Source organism: Hetaerina americana, unplaced genomic scaffold (genome assembly GCF_022747635.1).
Source record: "Hetaerina americana unplaced genomic scaffold, ioHetAmer1.1.p SCAF_122, whole genome shotgun sequence".
Classification (NCBI taxonomy): domain Eukaryota; kingdom Metazoa; phylum Arthropoda; class Insecta; order Odonata; family Calopterygidae; genus Hetaerina; species Hetaerina americana.
In genome coordinates this window covers 33,789-39,341 of record NW_027286315.1, presented here as the reverse complement: position 1 = coordinate 39,341, position 5,553 = coordinate 33,789, and the positions used below count along the sequence as shown (strand labels likewise).

Here is a 5,553-nt window from a genome sequence, read left to right as displayed (position 1 = left end):
TGTCCTGTTATGTGTAAATTCAATTTTTTTAATATTTCAAAAGTGAATTCGGTTTCATACTATTATGGTTTCTCATTGTAAGCTTTTCAATAAGTAAAGCATGTCAATGATGAGAAAGGCGTGTTTGACTCAAATTGCTGATAAGCATTGGTTTGTGTGAACGAAGGAGTAGGAAAAAACTACTGATGCAATTTTTGACTGTTGAACATTTCGACATTTATATCGGTACCCATAAGATGTGAGTGGTGGCTCATATATTAGTTTTACATAATTTGAATAATTATTGTAGAGGTAATAAGATTGAGTCATGAATTTATAAATATATAACCTGGGAAACGAGGTGCAATATTTCAAGTTGCAGGCACGCTATTGTAATCAATATATCAGCAAATCTTTGCGCGATAAATAACTGGAAAGTAAATAGAAAGCGAAAATCGCATGTAAAAACCGACCGCAAAAACTTAGAACTACCTCAGACGCGGCCAATTTGTAATTTACACAGATGAAATGCGATGACCATTTAGTGTATTATACAATTTAATAAGTGATGCATTTAACTTGAACCCTTGTTGATGAAGTTGAAGAGAAATAATAGCGATCAATATATGGAAAACGCAGGCATAATATTTGCAGACTCTGAACCGTACGCTTGGAGACTGCGGATTAAGCATACTTACCTGGCGTAGGGGTCTACCATGATCCGCAAGGTGGTTCCCCCAGGAAGAGGCTTGCCCATTGCACTCCGGGTGGGCTGACTCCTGCGATTGCCCCAAATGTGGGTAACTCGGGCGCACAATTTTTGGTAGTAGGGACTGCGTTCGCGCCGTCCCTCAATAAAAAGTTCACGTGTTAAGTGTCGAAGAAGCTTTTGGCATGATAACTATGTAGGTAATAGGAGGTATAAGCGTTTACCCTGCATGTCTCAGACTGAAACCGTATGGGTTCCGGAAGGTCATGTGATGGTTACACGTTTGCAATCACTGCTCATGGTGTAATTCTGTAGTAGCCATCCTTGGATTAGCATCAAGGTACATCTACTTAATACCCCGCAAGGGCGTGTGGCGGGGGGTGTTAGGACACCACCCGTACTTTAGGAAAGAAAAAAAGACCGCTTGCAAGAACCACAAATTCATACATCCACAAAGAAAACATGGCATACATTCATGCAAAAACACTTGCACCCCACACTCAATGCAAACACTCAAACTACATCTTACATACACATGCACCTGAAAGTATACCTAACAGCTTTGCAGTGTTTAACTTTGCTCCGACTGGTAAATTCAATGTTTTTAATATTTCTAAAGTGAATTCGGTTTCTTACTATTATGATTTCTTATTGCTCGGGGGAAGAATGAGTATTTGTACCTATCAGTCCTGGAATCTATCTCCCTTATTTTACCTTTGTGGTCTGATCTACCTGAGTAGTGTGGGGCCATTATAATTCCTTCAGTGTGATCACAACATCTGATGCATGCAATTATTCTTACTAGCCTCATAGTTCCCACCTTTTTACAGAAATTCTCATTGGGTGACTTCCCTGTCACTCTCTTCAAGGAAAGTATTCCAAAAAATCCCTTTTAAATATTCACGGCAGATTTAGAAACAATTAATTAATAATATTTCGAAATCGAAATTCTTGCATTTTGCACTGCCCTAAACTGAAATGTAATTAAAGAACCAATAGAGGTTTCCCCCTTACGACCCTAATGAATTGTATATCTTGTGTCATGGCACGATAAATTTATTTATTTAAATGTTTGAGTACGCTTAAAGAAAGCGTATGATACCAATTTTATTGACAATTTAATTCCTCCGCTAGTAAATTCACGCTGAAATTTATCTGACAAATTTTTAACTCTCGTATTTTTGCTCAAACGCAAAACTCTTAATAAAGATTTTCTTTGAATCTGCTTGATTATTTTTGGCTAATGCGCTTTTTTCATTTTATTGGATGAATATTAAATATATTTGGCAATTCAAAGATAAATCCTAATGATATACTAAATGCATCATCGCCAAACATTTAATAGATACCACCCACTCCGTATCCTCCGCAGACATTCACCTCTCGGAGAGTCCCCCCATCTCCATCTCCAAGACCCGTACACATGCCCTTTCTCCAAGACCCGTACACATGCGCTTTCACCCGTAAATCCGACTAAACATGTATTTTAAATTCGGGCAAGGATCCCAACGTATCCCCTATCATTAGCATGTGTATGCATAGTATTTATTTGTATGCATTGTATGTGTGTATGTTTTATATATTGTGTTATTCTTATTAATTAACTAGGCAACTAATGTATTGTGTTGATGTATGTTAGTCCTAAGATATTAAGACGAGGGATTAGGTGGATGAAGAGGCTCCATATTCTAAATCTCGCCCCAAAATAAAGACTACTATCTATCTATCTGGCATGCATCAAAGTAGCTGTAGCCTTCCTCTTTAATTCCCCGCGCTCAATTGTGTAAACATCCGAAAATCATTCTCTGCACTATGAAACGACAGTCTTGCCATCTAAACGACATTGCATCTCCCTTGTTAACCTTCTACTGACCCTTGTTTACATACTTTACGTCCCTCGCTACCTCTCCTTCCCTTCCACCACATGGCATCTCTCCCTCGGTGACCACTCGTAATACCCTGCCACTCATGCAAGGAGAAAGTGCCAACACCAACACATAGATTTGGTCTTTCAGTCACCAAATGACGAAGAATTATCCTGAGAGCAATCAAAACTCGTGCATCACCATTCCCTCTCATCAATCCTCGTATTTCCTTCATCCCACTCTTTTCTCCCCCACTTCACTATCATTGGCTATCAAAAACTATCCAACAAATAATATTTTCTTCTGCACCCAGCCAAATATTCAGATTTCAAAAATAATACGAGAAGTCTTAATTTTTCGTAAGGTCTCCCTCCTAACTTTACACGGCCCCACCCTCGTAACTCCGGAGCAAACCGAGAGGGAGTGTGAGGGGGGGGAGGAGGAAGGAGAGAAGAAGGATGAAGAGAGGACTTAGCCCCTCAACTCCACCCTGGGGGGGGGGGGAAGCGTGTACTTTCTGGACCCGCGTAAGAAAGCGGCACCTTGGGGGGGAGGGAATGTGTGTGTTTCTCTCGAGGCGCATCCTCTCCCGGCTCTCGTCCCCCTCTCTTCGCGGGCGCGCGAACACAAAGCTGACAATTAGCGCCGGAGCCAAGAGGAAGGTCTCACAGAGATGTGGGGCAGAGGAGCACGAGGGAAGCATATCTCATCGGCGGCCGACGTTAACGACTTTGAGACACCCAAAGGCCGTCCACCCACCAGTAGCCAAAACCTCCTCTTCTCCCCCCGCCCTCTTCTTGTGGCCCCTGCCCTTTATAACCCCACTGTCCCATTCCACGGCCGCTGGCGACGCGGCCCCTGCGTCTGGGAAGTTCATCTTCGTACGGATCGTGAAATGAGGTAGGAGGGTGCAGTTAAAGGGGCAATGTGGGAGTTTTTACGCCGGACTGTAACACGTGACATTTCTAAGCAACCCAGTCCAAGAAAGCCGGAGCTTTCTACATCGAATTCGTAAGGGGCATCTTACAAAGTGTTGGGTTAGTCGTAAAAATCCCCTTCGTAAGGTTCACGTCACCTAGCGGAATAGTAATAGTTTCTCCTAGTCTGATTAGGAAAATGGTATCATTATTATCATTTCTTACCAAATGTAGGTGCATCTTAAACTATTCAGCTCTCTTCCCGTTGTCGAGAAGAATACAGGCGAGAATTGAACGATGAAAGAGGTGGTTTGACAGGAGCTAGTGAGTCAAATCGACTCACCCAAATACTTTCGATGGAAACAGCCCTTCCTCGCTTCAACAGTGTGACTGCATCTCTTATTTTAAATGCTTTCTGAATGTCGTCAGGGAATGTAACTGCTCATCGAGGTTCAGGCAAATGGTACGGGAGTTAACGCTTAATTAATATGGTGTCGTTACGACAAATGAACCGCGCATTAAACTTTATATGTAAGTTACAAATAAACCCACCGAGTGCATGTTAGCCGAGTCCAAATTTGGATCTATCATTAAATTATATAGAAGTTACTGCCGTTTCGCACACACAACCCACCAGTTCAGGTATGTTCAAAATTTACTAATTCTTAAGTTTATTCTAAAGTGATGCCTTTAATGGCTTTTTCGATGATCTACTTCTGAACTTAACTGAACCCTGCCCAAAACTCAAAAAAAATGTAGCAAAAGGAACATAAATAACTCTGGTAAATAGGTCATAACACCAATTACATAAGTTAAACAGACAATGGATAGCCATTCCCTAGTTTGTCACAGATAAATTCAGTACGTTATGAAGTACAGATAAACAGTACAAGGAAGCAGCGGATCGACTTCCAATGACAAAATGAGGACGTGAAATAATTTCCATAGGAGGGGCTGAGTGAAATGAAAGACCAATGGACGAGAGCGAGAAAAAAAATTCCTGTGTGGTAGAGATAATACTATATGGGTTCTAATTGCAGTAGTTATTAATAAGAGGTTGTGCGACAGTCGAGGTAACCCGCGTGGTTGGGATAGGTGGGTGATATTGCAGCGGTAGAATTTTCAAGGAATTGGGAAGTATGGCCGGAGAAAAAACTCAGTATCGTAAGAACCCTACTCCCAAGAACGAAATACTCCAGGGTAGCGGTGAACGGGTTTACTCGCAAGAAATAACACCGATGTGTACGATACGTAGTTACGACCTGGAAAGTGTTTGCCTACTTCCATTACCGGAAGACATTGAACGGAGTTCAATCATTACGCAAGGTCAACGCTTTACTGAATTAAATGAGGGGAGGAGAGTCGGTTTTCTTTCGCAAAATGACGCTGAAGGGTGGGTGTGGAACAATAACTTCACAGGGCATTGAGAAACGTGGTGAATGCATGCTACTTATAATAGTCACTCTCGTACTTGAATTCTCGGAAGGTCCGGCAAATCCAATTCCTCTTATTCTCACCGCAGTTTCCCTTATCTTCTTTGTTCTCAGCCAAAGAAACATTCATAGCTAGATACTTCATTAATAATCCTATTCCACTCGCATCACACAGGTCACTGAAATAGTTAAAAATGCAAGTAAGAAGAACATCCAAACACAAAATGAAGGGTCTTTTAAGGTCTAATATCCTTCGAAGAGAATGCAAAATCTTTGAAATAACAAAAGTTCAGGTTTTGATGGGAGCAACTCAGCTTTGCGCTCTAAGAAATTGACGTATTTAGATTACTTCCCTCCGCTTAAAAACCGCATTACGCAATGCGACTTCTCGCATTGAAAAAAATGGGGCATACCAGGGACGCTAAAACGAACCAAAATTTGGAGGCACGAGAACATAAGCATAATAAAACGCCAGAAAAACTTTTGCAGCCACTAGAAGGATGTGTCCAGTGGAACACACTACAGGCTGGCAAAGGAAAATTACACCAATAAGGAAATTCTACTGCGCCCCGGTTTTGTTTTAAATCACGTGAGTATAATGCCGAAACTAGATCGTTAAATTTTCGAACTATGTGCTGTGAGGGAAAGAG

General features: G+C 41.5%; 1 non-coding gene across 1 annotated transcript; it reads left to right on the top strand.

Moving 5' to 3' along the window:
- Nucleotides 1–669: 669 nt before the first annotated feature.
- Nucleotides 670–832, top strand: LOC139685960 (U1 spliceosomal RNA). Its single transcript, XR_011700250.1, has one exon. It is a non-coding gene; the product is annotated as a U1 spliceosomal RNA (small nuclear RNA).
- Nucleotides 833–5,553: the final 4,721 nt, after the last annotated feature.